Here is a 16,679-nt window from a genome sequence, read left to right on the forward strand (position 1 = left end):
GCGGTGGGCACCATGGCGTGCACGAAGTCGGAGCCCGGTTTGCCCCGGGTGCGCACCTCGCGTGCACCTTCGCCGGGGTGGGCACCTCGGCTGGGTTGCGCGCCCTGGTGCGCACCAAGGAGCGCTCTGAAGTGTGCTCCAAGGTGCGGCGTGCACGAAGTCGGAGCCCGGTTTGCCCCGGGTGTGCACCTCGGGTGCGCACCTCGCGTGCACCTTCGCTGCGGTGGGCACCTTGGCTGGGTTGCGCGCCTTGGTGGGCACCATGCAGTGCACGAAGTCGGAGCCCGGATTGCCCCGGGCGCGCACCTCCGCCAGGGTGGGCACCTTGGTGCGCACAACTTGCCTGGGCTGCGCACCAGGAAGGGCTCAAGATGGCACCCGCGTTCCGTTTTTTTCACTATCTTTCAGAACGGAAATTTTAAAATCTCGTTTTTTTTTGCCTTTTCTGGAAATTAGTGAAGGCAGCGCATCAAAGGTGCGCAACGCTGGTGCGAACCTGGGAGCGCTCCGATGTGTGCTCCAAGGTGCGGCGTGCACGAAGTCGGACCCCGGTTTGCCCCGGGTGCGCACCTCGCGTGCACCTTGGTGCGCACACCTTGGCTGGGTTGCGCGCCCTGGTGGGCACCATGGTGCGCACCAAGGAGCGCTCCGAAGTGTGCTCCAAGGTGCGGCGTGCACGAAGTCGGAGCCCGGTTTGCCCCGGGTGCGCACCTCGCGTGCACCTTCGCCGCGGTGGGCACCATGGCGTGCACGAAGTCGGAGCCCGGTTTGCCCCGGGTGCGCACCTCGCGTGCACCTTCGCCGGGGTGGGCACCTTGGTGTGCAGACCTTGGCTGGGTTGCGCGCCCTGGTGGGCACCATGGTGCGCACCAAGGAGCGCTCCGAAGTGTGCTCCAAGGTGCGGCCTGCACGAAGTCGGAGCCCGGTTTGCCCCGGGTGTGCACCTCGGGTGGGCACCTTGGTGCGCATGCCTTGCCTGGGCTGCGCACCAGGGCGGGCTCAAGATGGCACCCGCGTTCCTTTTTTTTCACTATCTTTCAAAACGGAAATTTTAAAATCTCATTTTTTTTTGCCTTTTTCTAGAAATTAGTGAAGGCAGCGCATCAAAGGTGCGCACCTCGCTGCCCACCACGGTGCGCAACGCCGGTGGGCACCCGGGAGTGCTTCGAAGTGTGCTCCAAGGTGCTGCGTGCACGTTGTCGGAGCCCGGTTTGCCCCGGGTGCGCACCTCGCGTGCACCTTCGTCGGGGTGGGCACCTTGGCTGGGTTTGCCCCGGCTGCGCTCCGAAGCGGGGTTATTGGAGCGCCGCCTCTTTTTTTGTCGGAGCGTTTGGTGGGGTTTCTTGCATTGGCTCTTCCGAGGCCCGGTTGCCACCCTGGCGCGCACGAAGTCGGAAGTAGGGTTAATTGCCCGGGTGCGCACCTTTGCCAGGGTGGGCACCTTACCTGGGCTGCGCACCAGGGCGGGCTCAAGATGGCACGCGCGTTCCGTTTTTTTCACTATCTTTCAAAACGGAAATTTTAAAATCTCCTTTTTTTTTTGCCTTTTCTGGAAATTAGTGAAGGCAGCGCATCAAAGGTGCGCACCTCGCTGCCCACCTTGGTGTGCTCTGAGGTGCGCACCCGGGAGCGCTACGAAGTGTGCTCCAAGGTGCGGCGTGCACGTTGTCGGAGCCCGGTTTGCCCCGGGTGCGCACCTCGCCTGCACCTTGGCCGGGGTGGGCACCTTGGCTGGGTTTGCCCAGGGTGCGCTCCGAAGCGGGGTTACTGGAGCGCCCCCTCTTTTTTTGTCAGAGCGTTTGGTGGGGTTTCTCGCATTGGCTCTTCCCAGGCCCGGTTGTTGGGTGCGCTCCCACCCTGGCGCGCGCGAAGTTGGAAGTTGGATTAATTGCCCGGGCGCGCACCTTCGCCAGGGTGGGCACCTTGGTGCGCACACCTTGGCTGGGCTGCGCACCAGGGCGGGCTCAAGATGGCACCAGCATTCCCTTTTTCTCACTATCTTTCAAAACGGAAATTTTAAAATCTCGTTTTTTTTTTGCCTTTTATGGAAATTAGTGAAGGCATCGCATCAAAGGTGCGCACCTCGCTGCCCACCTTGGTGTGCTCCGAGGTGCCCACCACGGTGCGCAACGCCGGTGCGAACCCGGGAGCGCCCCGATGTGTGCTCCAAGGTGCGGCGTGCACGAAGTCGGACCCCGGTTTGCCCCGGGTGCGCACCTCGCGTGCACCTTGGTGCGCACACCTTGGCTGGGTTGCGCGGCCTGGTGGGCACCATGGTGCGCACCAAGGAGCGCTCCGAAGTGTGCTCCAAGGTGCGGCGTGCACGAAGTCGGAGCCCGGTTTGCCCCGGGTACGCACCTCGCGTGCACCTTCGCCGGGGTGGGCACCTCGGCTGGGTTGCGCGCCCTGGTGCGCACCAAGGAGCGCTCCGAAGTGTGCTCCAAGGTGCGGCGTGCACGAAGTCGGAGCCCGGTTTGCCCCGGGTGCGCACCTTCGCCGCGGTGCGCACCATGGCGTGCACGAAGTCGGAGCCCGGTTTGCCCCGGGTGCGCACCTCGCGTGCACCTTCGGCGGGGTTGCGCGCCCTGGTGGGCACCATGGTGCGCACCAAGGAGCGCTCCGAAGTGTGCTCCAAGGTGCGGCGTGCACGAAGTCGGAGCCCGGTTTGCCCCGGGTGCGCACCTCGCGTGCACCTTCGGCGGGGTTGCGCGCCCTGGTGGGCACCATGGTGCGCACCAAGGAGCGCTCCGAAGTGTGCTCCAAGGTGCGGCGTGCACGAAGTCGGAGCCCGGTTTGCCCCGGGTGCGCACCTCGCGTGCACCTTCGCCGCGGTGGGCACCATGGCGTGCACGAAGTCGGAGCCCGGTTTGCCCCGGGTGCGCACCTCGTGTGCACCTTCGCCGGGGTGGGCACCTCGGCTGGGTTGCGCGCCCTGGTGCGCACCAAGGAGCGCTCCGAAGTGTGCTCCAAGGTGCGGCGTGCACGAAGTCGGAGCCCGGTTTGCCCCGGGTGCGCACCTCGCGTGCACCTTCGCCAGGGTGGGCACCTCGGTGCGCACACCTTCTCAATGTTTTCTTGCCTTTTCTGGAAATTGGTGAAGGCAGCGCATCAAAGGTGCGCACCTCGGTGTGCTCCGAGGTGCGAACCCGAGAGCGCTCCGAGGTGCCCACGAAGTCGAAAGTCGGGTTAATTGCATTGTTTTCCCCGGGTGCGCTCCGAGGTGCGCAACATCGGCGCGCACCAAGGAGGGCTCCGAAGTGTGCTCCAAGGTGCGCACGATGGCGTGCACCTCTGGTGCGCACGATTCGGAGCTCGGTTTGACCGGGGTGCGCACACCTTGGCTGGGTTGCGCACCTTTTGTGCGCTCCAAGGTGCGCACGAAGTCGGAGCTCGGTTTGCCCCGGGTGCGCACCTTCGCCAGGGTGCGCACCTTGATGCGCACGCCTTGGCTGGGCTGCGCACCTTGGTGGGCGCCATGGTGCGCACCTTTCGTGCGCTCCAAGGTGCGCACGAAGTCGGAGCTCGGTTTGCCCCGGGTGCGCACCTTGGTGGGCGCCATGGTGCACTCCGAGGTGCCCAAGATTGGTGCGCACCAAGGAGCGCTCCGAAGTGCGCTCCAAGGTGCGCGCGAAGTCGAAAGTTGGGTTAATTGTCCGGTTTGCCTCGGGTGCGCACCTTGCGTGCACCTTCGCCAGGGTGGGCGCCTTGGTGCGCACACCTTGGCTGGGCTGCGCACACCTTGGCACCCGCGTTTCCTTCATTTTAAATTTTTTTTTTTTACAATCTCTCAAGTGGGAAATTCTATAATCTCAACTTTTTTTGCCTTTTCAGGAAACTTTTGAATGGAGCGCATCATTGGTGCGCTCCGAAGTGTGCTCCAAAGCTCTCTCCAGCTGCGTGCACCTGCCCCGGCCGCGCACCCGGCCCCGCCCAGCTTCGCTCACCTGTCCCGGGCGTCTGGTGCGGAACCTTAGAGTAAGAAACATCACCGTGCACCTTGGCCAACGTGCGCGACTCGACCGAGCGCGCACTGGCCGAGGTGCACACCGATTTCACCTGGGTGCGCGCGCAGCACCTCGGGCGCACCGGGGTGCGCGCACAACGCCCGGGTTGCACCGTGGCCTGTGTGCTCGGGGTGCCTCGGGTGCGCGCTCGGTGTCGCCCCCGCGCGCGCGGTAGTGCGGGCAGCGCACCCCGGCCCGGCCCGGCCCCGACGAGAACGCAAACGGGCAAAAGGTTTATTCAAATAGCATTGCGACGCCCGGCGAAAAACTAAAAAAGGGTGCAACACCGGGACTTCCCGGGAGGTCACCCATCCCAGTACTACTCCGGCCCAAGCGCGCTTAACTGCGGAGTTCTGATGGGATCCGGTGCACTAATGCTGGTATGATCGCACCCGTTATGAGCTTGTCGCAGTGTGTACTTAGCAAACCGCGACCCACGTGCGAATCCACCCCGGCCACCCACCCCCGTCGAGGTGCACACCCTCCCTCGCGAAGTGCGCCCCGTTCGCCAAGTGTGAGCCCTGCCCGGGTGCGCGCACCTTGCTAGGGCGTCGGGTGTGCACCCGGCCCGGCCTACGTGCGTGCACCTGGAGGGGGCGTCGTGTGCGTGCAGTGTCCCGTCTGCAACGCGGTGCCCACACACCACCTCGGGCGCAACGACCTGCGCTCACATGTGGGCCGAGTGCACCTTGGTGCATGTTCGGGGCGCCTCGGGTGCACGCTCGATCTTGCCCCGGTGCACCAAGGCGCTCGGTTTGCCCCGGGTGCGCACTTGGTGCAAGGTGGGCACCCAAAATAGGGATCAAGCACCAAAACACAAGTTTCGGGATGCAAAATGGGACCCAAGGACCACAAATGCGTTCCAAGACCCATGATGGGTCCACGAGAACAAAAATGTGTTCCGAGACTTAATAAACAAATATTGGGTTTTAGGAGAAGAAACATGCTCTGATGCCCAAAACGAGAATCGACCCCGAAAAGGCCACAGGCCAAAAGTGGGATGCGAGACAAAAAAAAATGGGACCCGAGGACCAAAATTGGGTTCCCAGGTCGAAGACAGGGCAACCGGACAAGAAACGACCTCTAAGGCTCGAAATGAGTCCCGACGACTAAAACTTGACAAGAAGCACCCATCAGGCACCCAACTCGACACCCATGGGATGCCGACCCACCCGGGCTTCCACCTAGCACACCTTGGCACCCACCCACCCTCGCACCCAACCTCGCACCCAACTTAGCACCTTTGAACCCACATTGGCACTCACCCTGACCCTGGCACCTTGGAACCCACATTGGCACTCACCTTGACCCTGGCACCCACCTTTGCACTCACCTTGGGACCCACCCTGGCTCCCACCTCGGCACCCACCCAGACACCCACCTTGGTTCCTTGGCACCCACCTTGGATCCTTGGCACCCACCCCGACACCCACCTTGGCACGCAACTTGGCTACTTGCCACCCACCTTGGCTCCTTGACGCCCACCCCGACAACCACCCCGTGACCTACCCTGGCTAGGGTTGGTGCACACCCACCCTGGTGCCCACCTTGGCACCCACCCTATGACCCACCTTGGCACGCACCTTAGTACCCACCCCGTTACCCACCCTAGGACCCACCCCGTGACCCACCTTGGCCAGGGTGGGTGCACCCACCCTGGTGCCCACCTTGGCACCCACCCATCCTAGCACCCAGCCTGTGACCGGGCTTGGAACCCAACCTTGCACCCGCACCCGTCTTGGCCAGTGTGGGTGCGCACCCATCCTGGCACCCACGTTGTGACACACCCTTTAACCCACGCACCCTAGCACCCACGTTGGCACCCACCTTGGAACCCAACCTAGCAACTTGGCACCCACCCCGTGACCCACCTTGGCATCCACCATAGCAGTCGCCGACTTGGCACCCACCTCGGCACCCACCTTGACACTTGTGGACCCACCTTGCCACTCACCCTAGCATCGACCCATCCTAGCACCCACCCTGGCACCTTTGCACCCTAGCACTCACCCATCCTAGCACCTAACCTGTGACCCACCTTGACACTCACCCTCGCACCCACCTTGGAACCCAACCTAGCACCCACCCACCCTGACACCAACCCTAGCACCTACCCACCCTTGCACCCACCCTGTGACCCATCTTGGCACCCACCCATCCTACCACTCAACCTATCACCCACCTTCTCACCCACCTTGGCATCCACCTTAGCACCCACCCACACTGGCACCTTGGCACCCACCTCGGGCAAGGTGGGTGCACACCCACCCTGGCACCCAATTTAGAACCCACCGAGCATGTTACCCACCTTGGCACCCACATTGCAGCCCACCCTAGTACCCACCCTATGACCCACATTGGCATCCACACCCTAGCACCCAGGCACCTCGACACCCGCCTTGACACCCACCCTAGCACTGAACCTGTGACCCACCTTGGAACTCACCCTAGAACCCACCCACCCTGTGAACCACCTTGGCATCCACCTTAGCACCCACCCACCTTGGCACCCACTCTAGCACTCACCCATCCTAACACCCAACTTGTTACCCACCTTGGCACCCGCCCTCGCGTCCACCTTGAAACCCACCCTAGCACCCACCCACGCAGGAGCCCACCTTGGCACCCAACCTAACACCCACGCATCCTGGCACCCAACTTGTGACCCACCTTGGAACCCACCCTAGTACCCACCTTTGAACCCACTATATCACCAACCCACCTTGGCACCCACCCTATGACCCTCTTTGGAATCCACCCTAGCACGCACCCACCCTGGCACCCACCATGGAGCGCACCCTAGCACCCACCCACCTCGGCACGCACCTCAACACCCACCTTGGTGTGCGCACTGCGCCAACCTCTCAAAGACCCTATGTGGTGCGCTCCAAAGTGTACACCTTTGGTGCGCTCCAAGGTGCGCACCTTTGGTGCACACCGAGGTGCACACCAAAGTGTGCACCGAGGTGAGCACCAAAGTGCACTCCAGGGTGCACACCAAGGCGTGCACCTTTGGTGCGGTCAATGCAAACGAATTCGGAAGTTGGGGTCGATGTCCTAATCGCTGCTGCAGACTACACGTATGAGAATCGGACAAATAGCTTTATATAGGGGAGGTGTTGCGTTTGATGGGTCGACTCCCCTGGTTGTGTGCACTGCACCAACTTCAAAGACCCTGTCTTGTTTAAGAAGTCAAAAGTTGGGGTGGATGTCCTAATCATTGCTGCAGTCTACGCATGTATGAGAATCAGACAAATAGCTTATATAGGGGAGGTGTTGCATTCGGTGGGTTGACTCCCCTGGTTGTGCGCACTGCGCCAACCTCAAAGACCCCGCATAGCAGAAGAAGTCGGAAGTCGGATTTTGGTGAGCACCAAGGCGTGCACCTTTGGTGCGGTCAACGCAGACGAATTCAGAAGTTGGGGTGGATGTCCTAATCGTTGTTGCAGGCTACACATGTATGAGAATCAGACAAATAGCTTATATAGGGGAGGTGTTGGGTTTGATGGGTCAACTCCCTTGGTTGTGCGCATTACGCCAACCTCAAAGACCTTGTTTTCGTTAAGAAGTCAAAAGTTGGGGTCAATGTCCTAATGGCTCCTGCAGGCTACACATGTATGAGAATCGGACAAATAGCTTATATAGGGGAGGTGTTGGGTTTGATGGGTCGACTCCCCTGGTTGTGCGCATTACGTCAACCTCAAAGACCTTGTTTTCGTTAAGAAGTCAAAAGTTGGGGTCGATGTCCTAATTGCTCCTGTAGACTACACATGTATGAGAATCAGACAAATAGCTTATATAGGGGAGGTGTTGGGTTTGATGGGTTGACTCCCCTAGTTGTTCGCATTACACCAACCTCAAAGACCTTGTTTTCGTTTAGAAGCCGAAAGTTGGGGTCGATGTCCTAATTGCTCTTGCAGGCTACGCATGTATGAGAATCAGACAAATAGCTTATATAGGGGAGGTGTTGGGTTTGATGGGTCGACTCCCCTGGTTGTGCGCATTGCGCCAACCTCAAAGACCCTGCATTGCGGATGAAGTCGAAAGTCAGAGTTTGGTGTGCTACAAGGTGTGGTCGAAGGTGCTCACCTAGGTGTGCACCTTTGGAGCACAGGAAAAGTGCCCTCCAAAAGTGCGCACCTTTGGAGTGCACAAAAGTGCCCTCCAAAAGTGCGCACCTTTGGAGCGCAGAAAAGTGCCCTCCAAAAAGTGCCCTCCAAAAGTGCGCACCTTTGGAGCGCAGAAAAGTGCCCTCCAAAAAGTGCCCTCCAAAAGTGCGCACCTTTGGAGCGCAGAAAAGTGCCCTCCAAAAAGTGCCCTCCAAAAGTGCGCACCTTTGGAGCGCAGAAAAGTGCCCTCCAAAAAGTGCCCTCCAAAAGTGCGCACCTTTGGAGCGCAGAAAAGTGCCCTCCAAAAAGTGCCCTCCAAAAGTGCGCACCTTTGGAGCGCAGAAAAGTGCCCTCCAAAAAGTGCCCTCCAAAAGTGCGCACCTTTGGAGCGCAGAAAAGTGCCCTCCAAAAAGTGCCCTCCAAAAGTGCGCACCTTTGGAGCGCAGAAAAGTGCCCTCCAAAAAGTGCCCTCCAAAAGTGCGCACCTTTGGAGCGCAGAAAAGTGCCCTCCAAAAAGTGCCCTCCAAAAGTGCGCACCTTTGGAGCGCAGAAAAGTGCCCTCCAAAAAGTGCCCTCCAAAAGTGCGCACCTTTGGAGCGCAGAAAAGTGCCCTCCAAAAGTGCGCACTTTTGGTGCGCACCAAGGCGCTGGTTCGGTCGTTGCAGGCGAGTTCGGAAGTTGGGGTCGATGTCCTGAGCGGAGGTGCAAACTACACAGGTGTCGGAATCGGACAAATAGCTTATATAGGGGAGGTGTATGCTTCGATGGGTCGACTCCCCAGGTTGAGCGCACCGCGCCAACCTCAAAGACCCTACGGTATGGATGAAGTCGGAAGTTGGGTCCGATGACCGATTCGATTAGTAGGTATGCTCATGAGGTCGGAATTTGGGTCCGATGACCTGCCATGTGCAGGAAGGCGAATGTTGACACTGTGCGTTGCAAGGTGCACACCAAGGCGCTGGTGCGGTCTTTTTAGTCGAGTTCGGAAGTTGGGGTCGATGTCCTGATCGGAGGTGCAAGCTACACAGGTGTGGGAATCGGACAAATAGCTTATATAGGGGAGGTGTATGCTTCGTTGGGTCGACTCCCCGGGTTGAGCGCACCGCGCCAACCTCAAAGACCCTACGGTATGGATGAAGTCGGAAGTTGGGTCCGATGACCGATTCGATATGTAGGCATACTCGCGAGGTCGGAATTTGGGTCCGATGACCTGCCACGTGCAGGAAGGCGAATGTTGGCACTGTGCGTTGCAAGGTGCGCACCAAGGCGCTGGTTCGGTCGTTGGAGGCGAGTTCGGAAGTTGGGGTCGATGTCTTGATCGGAGGTGCAAACTACACAGGTGTGGGAATCGGACAAATAGCTTATATAGGGGAGGTGTATGCTTCGTTGGGTCGACTCCCCGGGTTGAGCGCACCGCGCCAACCTCAAAGACCCTACGGTATGGATGAAGTCGGAAGTTGGGTCCGATGACCGATTCGATATGTAGGCATACTCGCGAGGTCGGAATTTGGGTCCGATGACCTGCCATGTGCAGGAAGGCGAATGTTGGGACTGTGCGTCGCAAGGTGCGCACCAAGGCGCTGGTGCCGTCGTTGCAGTCGAGTTCGGAAGTTGGGGTCGATGTCCTGGTCAGAGGTGCAAACTACACAGGTGTGGGAATCGGACAAATAGCTTATATAGGGGAGGTGTATGCTTCGATGGGTCGACTCCCTGGGTTGAGCGCACCGCGCCAACCTCAAAGACCCTACAGTATGGATGAAGTCGGAAGTTGGGTCCGATGACCGATTCGATACGTAGGCATATTGGCGAGGTCTGAATTTGTGTCCGATGACCTGCCATGCGCAGGAAGGCGGAATTTGGGTCCGATGACCGAGTTGATGGCGTGCCATGCGCAGAAAGGCGGAATTTGGGTCCGATGACCGAGTTGATGTTGATGGCCCGCCATGCACAGGAAGGCGGAATTTGGGTCCGATGACCGATTTGAAGGCGTGCCATACGCAAAAAGGCGGAGTTTGGGTCCGATGACCGAGTTGATATTGATGGCCCGCCATGCGCAGGAAGGCGGAATTTGGGTCCGATGACCTGACATACGCATGGAGTCCGACTCGGGGGCCGATGTTCGATTCGATGACTTGCATTGTGGGTAAAGTCGGAAGTTGTGGTCTTTGACCCGATTCGATGACCAGACTTCGGCTGCTTGAGAATCGGACAAATAACTTATATAGGGGAGGTAGTGTTCTCGAGCATCCTCCCCCCGTGCCCGTTTATGTCGATTGATGCTGGTGCTCGACTGGTTGGAGCGCTCGGATGCAAAAATCTTGCACCAGGATTTATCGATTGTGATGGACACGGCAAGTCTCCTGATTGCTATGCAGGAGCTCATCGTGAATCTCTATGCGGCCTTGGTATGGACTCGACCTGCGGAATGGTTCGGCAATGGTAGTCGCTCCAACACGTCCTTGCAATGGCCACAGAGGTGATTCGACTAGAGCTCCAGTCTAGCTTTTGGGTTGCTTGGCGGACTGGTATAGCCGCGATCGAGTTCCGGCCATGAACGTTTTAGATAGCTCTTGGGCTTTCTGGGACGGAAGTCGGAAGTTTGGGCTGTTGTCCGATTTGATGACCATTCTTCGGATGTGTGAGAATCGGACAAATAACTTATATAGGGGACTGTGTTGTCTCACGCAGCCCCCTCCGTGCCCCTCTATCTCGACCGATGTTGGTGCTTGAAAGGGTTGGGATCGCTCGGATTTATAAACGTGCACCACCATTTGTCGAGTGTGAGGGACGCGGCAGGTCTCCTAAATGCTATGCGGGCGCTCTCTGAGAATCTCTATCCGGCCTCGACACAGACTAGTCTTGCTGAATGGTTTGGCACTGGTAGTCGATCCAACACGTCGTTGTTGTGGCCGCCTAGGCGATTCGATTCGAGCCCCCGTCTAGCTTTTGGGTTGCTTGGCGGATTTTGCCCTATCCGCAAGTGAGCTCGGTCCCTAAACGTTCGAGAAACCCGATTGCTATGCGCCGACTCTCTTTCTTGCGAGCCTCCATCTAGCTTTTGGGTCTCTACGGAACGGAAGTCGGAATCTGGGACCGTTGTTTGATTCGACGAGGCAGACTACGGTTGTGCGAGAATCGGACAAATAACTTATATAGGGGAGGTGTTGACTGGAGCATTCTCCCCCGTGCCCCTCTAACTCGACCAATGCTGGCGCTCGAACGGTGGTAGCGCTCGGATTTTCATTGAGCGCCAGCATTGGTCGATTTAGAGGGGCATGCGAGATTCCCGAATGCTATGCGAGGGCTCTAACGGAAATGTCTATTGGTTTCGGTATGGATGCAATTGCGAGTGGTTCGGCAAAGGTAGTCGTTCCGATGCGTCCATGTCGTGGCCAAATCGATAATTCGATTTGAGCCCTCGTATAGCATTTGGGTCTCTCGATGTGATTCCGCATTCCAGTCCCTTTGGGCACTGCTTGAGCCGCATCCCAGGGGGTTCCCTTCCCAATAATCTGCCTCGCAACCCGATTGCTATGCGGTGAGGCTCCTCGGCCGCCTCGGAACTATCTGTGTATCAGACGCATCGCGGGATAAGGGGTTGGCAACGGTAGTCGCCCCAAGCGCGTCCGATGCTTGGACCATTCCGAGGCGGCCCTGAAGCCTCTTCCGTCTAGCCGTTGGGTCCTTCTCGCCGCATCCCTCGCCTCGCAACCCGATTGCTATGCGGTGAGGCTCCTCGGCCGCCTCGGAACTATCTGTGTATCGGACGCGTCGCGGGATAAGGGGTTGTCACTGGTAGTCGCCCCAAGCGCGTCCGATGCTTGGACCATTCCGAGGCGGCCCTGAAGCCTCTTCCGTCTAGCCGTTGGGTCCTTCTCGCCGCATCCCTCGCCTCGCACCCCGATTGCTATGCGGTGAGGCTCCTCGGCCGCCTCGGAACTATCTGTGTATCGGACGCGTCGCGGGATAAGGGGTTGTCATTGGTAGTCGCCCCAAGCGCGTCCGATGCTTGGACCATTCCGAGGCGGCCCTGAAGCCTCTTCCGTCTAGCCGTTGGGTCCTTCTCGCCGCATCCCTCGCCTCGCACCCCGATTGCTATGCGGTGAGGCTCCTCGGCCGCCTCGGAACTATCTGTGTATCGGACGCGTCGCGGGATAAGGGGTTGTCATTGGTAGTCGCCCCAAGCGCGTCCGATGCTTGGACCATTCCGAGGCGGCCCTGAAGCCTCTTCCGTCTAGCCGTTGGGTCCTTCTCGCCGCATCCCTCGCCTCGCACCCCGATTGCTATGCGGTGAGGCTCCTCGGCCGCCTCGGAACTATCTGTGTATCGGACGCGTCGCGGGATAAGGGGTTGTCACTGGTAGTCGCCCCAAGCGCGTCCGATGCTTGGACCATTCCGAGGCGGCCCTGAAGCCTCTTCCGTCTAGCCGTTGGGTCCTTCTCGCCGCATCCCTCGCCTCGCACCCCGATTGCTATGCGGTGAGGCTCCTCGGCCGCCTCGGAACTATCTGTGTATCGGACGCGTCGCGGGATAAGGGGTTGTCACTGGTAGTCGCCCCAAGCGCGTTCGATGCTTGGACCATTCCGAGGCGGCCCTGAAGCCTCTTCCGTCTAGCCGTTGGGTCCTTCTCGCCGCATCCCTCGCCTCGCACCCCGATTGCTATGCGGTGAGGCTCCTCGGCCGCCTCGGAACTATCTGTGTATCGGACGCGTCGCGGGATAAGGGGTTGTCACTGGTAGTCGCCCCAAGCGCGTCCGATGCTTGGACCATTCCGAGGCGGACCCGAAGCCTCTTCCGTCTAGCCGTTGGGTCCTTCTCGCCGCATCCTTCGCCTCGCACCCCGATTGCTATGCGGTGAGGCTCCTCGGCCGCCTCGGAACTATCTGTGTATCGGACGCGTCGCGGGATAAGGGGTTGTCACTGGTAGTCGCCCCAAGCGCGTCCGATGCTTGGACCATTCCGAGGCGGACCCGAAGCCTCTTCCGTCTAGCCGTTGGGTCCTTCTCGCCGCATCCCTCGCCTCGCACCCCGATTGCTATGCGGTGAGGCTCCTCGGCCGCCTTGGAACTATCTGTGTATCGGACGCGTCGCGGGATAAGGGGTTGTCACTGGTAGTCGCCCCAAGCGCGTCCGATGCTTGGACCATTCCGAGGCGGACCCGAAGCCTCTTCCGTCTAGCCGTTGGGTCCTTCTCGCCGCATCCCTCGCCTCGCACCCCGATTGCTATGCGGTGAGGCTCCTCGGCCGCCTTGGAACTATCTGTGTATCGGACGCGTCGCGGGATAAGGGGTTGTCACTGGTAGTCGCCCCAAGCGCGTCCGATGCTTGGACCATTCCGAGGCGGACCCGAAGCCTCTTCCGTCTAGCCGTTGGGTCCTTCTCGCCGCATCCCTCGCCTCGCACCCCGATTGCTATGCGGTGAGGCTCCTCGGCCGCCTTGGAACTATCTGTGTATCGGACGCGTCGCGGGATAAGGGGTTGTCACTGGTAGTCGCCCCAAGCGCGTCCGATGCTTGGACCATTCCGAGGCGGCCCCGAAGCCTCTTCCGTCTAGCCGTTGGGTCCTTCTCGCCGCATCCCTCGCCTCGCACCCCGATTGCTATGCGGTGAGGCTCCTCGGCCGCCTTGGAACTATCTGTGTATCGGACGCGTCGCGGGATAAGGGGTTGTCACTGGTAGTCGCCCCAAGCGCGTCCGATGCTTGGACCATTCCGAGGCGGCCCCGAAGCCTCTTCCGTGTAGCCGTTGGGTCCTTCTCGCCGCATCCCTCGCCTCGCACCCCGATTGCTATGCGGTGAGGCTCCTCGGCCGCCTTGGAACTATCTGTGTATCGGACGCGTCGCGGGATAAGGGGTTGTCACTGGTAGTCGCCCCAAGCGCGTCCGATGCTTGGACCATTCCGAGGCGGACCTGAAGCCTCTTCCCTCTAGCCGTTGGGGCTTTCTCGCCGCATCCCTCGCCTCGCACCCTGATTGCTATGCTGTGAGGCTCCTCGGCCGCCTTGGAACTATCTGTGTATCGGACGCATCGCGGGATAAGGGGTTGGCAGTGGTAGTCGCCCCAAGCGCATCCGATGCTTGGACCATTCCGAGGCGGCCCTGCAGCCTCTTCCGTCTAGCCGTTGGGGCCATCTCGCCGCATCCCCCACCTCGCACCACGATTGCTATGCGGTGAGGCTCCTTGGCCGCCTTGGAACTATCTGTGTATCGGACGCATCGCGGGATAAGGGGTTGTCACTGGTAGTCGCCCCAAGCGCGTCCGATGCTTGGACTATTCCGAGGCGGCCCTGCAGCCTCTTCCGTCTAGCCGTTGGGGCCATCTCGCTGCATCCCCCACCTCCTCGGCCGCCTCGGAACTATCTGTGTATCGGACGCATCGCGGGATAAGGGGTTGGCAGTGGTAGTCGCCCCAAGCGCGTCCGATGCTTGGACTATTCCGAGGCAGCCCTGCAGCCTCTTCCGTCTAGCCTTTGGGGCCATCTCGCCGCATCCCTCGCCTCGCACCCCGATTGCTATGCGGTGAGGCTCCTCGGCCGCCTGGGAACTATCTTCGTATCGGACGCATCGCGGGATAAGGGGTTGTCACTGGTAGTCGCCCCAAGCGCGTCCGATGCTTGGACTATTCCGAGGCGGCCCTGTGGCCTCTTCCGTCTAGCCGTTGGGGCCATCTCGCCGCATCCCCCACCTCGCACCCCGATTGCTATGCGGTGAGGCTCTTCGGCCGCCTTGGAACTATCTTCGTATCGGACGCATCGCGGGATAAGGGGTTGTCACTGGTAGTGGCCCCAAGCGCGTCCGATGCTTGGACTATTCCGAGGCGGCCCTGCAGCCTCTTCCGTCTAGCCGTTGGGGCCATCTCGCCGCATCCCCCACCTCGCACCCCGATTGCTATGCGGTGAGGCTCCTCGGCCGCCTTGGAACTATCTTCGTATCGGACGCATCGCGGGATAAGGGGTTGTCACTGGTAGTCGCCCCAAGCGCGTCCGATGCTTGGACTATTCCGACGCGGCCCTGTGGCCTCTTCCGTCTAGCCGTTGGGGCCATCTCGCCGCATCCCCCACCTCGCACCCCGATTGCTATGCGGTGAGGCTCCTCGGCCGCCTTGGAACCATCTTCGTATCGGACGCATCGCGGGATAGGGGGCTGTCACTGGTAGTCGCCCCAAGCGTGTCCGATGCTTGGACCATTCCTAGGCGGCCCTGAAGCCTCTTCCGTCTAGCCGTTGGGGCCTTCCCGCCCCATCCCTCGCCTCGCACCCCCGATTGCTATGCGGTGAGGCTCCTCGGCCGCCTTGGAACCATCTGTGTATCGGACGCATCGCGGGATAAGGGGTTGGCACTGGCAGTCGCCCCAAGCGCGTCCGATGCTTGGACCATTCCGAGGTGGCCCTGAAGCCTCTTCCGTCTAGCCGTTGGGGCCTTCCCGCCCCATCCCTCGCCTCGCACCCCGATTGATATGCGGTGAGGCTCCTCGGCCGCCTTGGAACTATCTGTGTATCGGACGCATCGCGGGATAAGGGGTTGGCACTGGTAGTCGTCCCAATCGCATCCGATGCTTGGACCATTCCGAGGCGGCCCTGCAGCCTCTTCCGTTTAGCCGTCGGGGCCTTCCCGCCGCATCCGTCGCCTCGCATCCCGATTCCTATGCGGTGAGTCTTCTCGGCCGCCGCGGAACTATACCTGTTATTGCTACTGCATCCTTCGGCTGGTAACCTCCTCTGCCGCCTTGGAACGTTCTCTTTGTCGGACGCGTCGCGGGATAAGGGGTTGGCACTGGTAGTCGCCCCAAGCGCGCCCGATGCATAGACCGCTCCGAGTCGACCTTGCTTTCAGCCTCTCACATGCATAGACCTCTCTGAGTCGACCCTGCAGCCTCTCACGTTTAGCCTTTGGAATCTCGCCTCACAACATGATTGCTATCCTTGATGCATCCCTTGCCTCGAGCCCTGATTGCTTTCTTGGCTGCATCCCTCCTCTCCTCACAGCCCGGTTGTCATCACTGCTTCATCCGTCGCTTCATGCATTCTGGCTGCTGGGCCCTTCCCACCGCACACCTCGATTGCTATCTCTTCTGCATCACACACCCCGATTGCTATCTCTGCTACATCCCTCGGCTCTCACTTCTGCATCCTTCGCCTCACACCTCGATTGCTATCAATGCTGCATCCGTAACCTCACACCCCGATTGCTATGCGGGGAGGCTCCTTGGCCGCCTTGGAAATTTCTGTGTGTCGGACGCACCGCGGGATAAGGGGTTGGCACTGGTAGTCGCCCCAAGTGCGCCCGATTCTTAGACCGCTTCGAGGTGACCTCGTAGCCTCTTTCGTCCAGGCTTCCTGCCTTCAACGCCCTTTTTACACCTCGATTGCTATGCGCGGGCTCGTTGGCGTCTATCACCTCTCTGCGAAGAGTGGCACGATGATTGTTGGGGTAAATCGTAGCAGTCCGATCTCTGGCCTTGGGCCATTGTGAGGGCTGATCGATTTCCTGTGCGCATCTCGTGTTCGCCCAGTAACAGACTCGACGACTTGTAATCGGTCTTGTTCCCGATTGTTCCTGGAGGTAGTC

General features: G+C 60.1%; 1 non-coding gene across 1 annotated transcript; it reads right to left on the reverse strand.

Moving 5' to 3' along the window:
- Window positions 1-4,279: 4,279 nt before the first annotated feature.
- On the reverse strand, window positions 4,280-4,398 carry LOC131868747 (5S ribosomal RNA). Its single transcript, XR_009367188.1, has one exon. It is a non-coding gene; the product is annotated as a 5S ribosomal RNA (ribosomal RNA).
- Window positions 4,399-16,679: the final 12,281 nt, after the last annotated feature.

Source organism: Cryptomeria japonica, unplaced genomic scaffold, assembly GCF_030272615.1.
Source record: "Cryptomeria japonica unplaced genomic scaffold, Sugi_1.0 HiC_scaffold_218, whole genome shotgun sequence".
Lineage (NCBI taxonomy): Eukaryota > Viridiplantae > Streptophyta > Pinopsida > Cupressales > Cupressaceae > Cryptomeria > Cryptomeria japonica.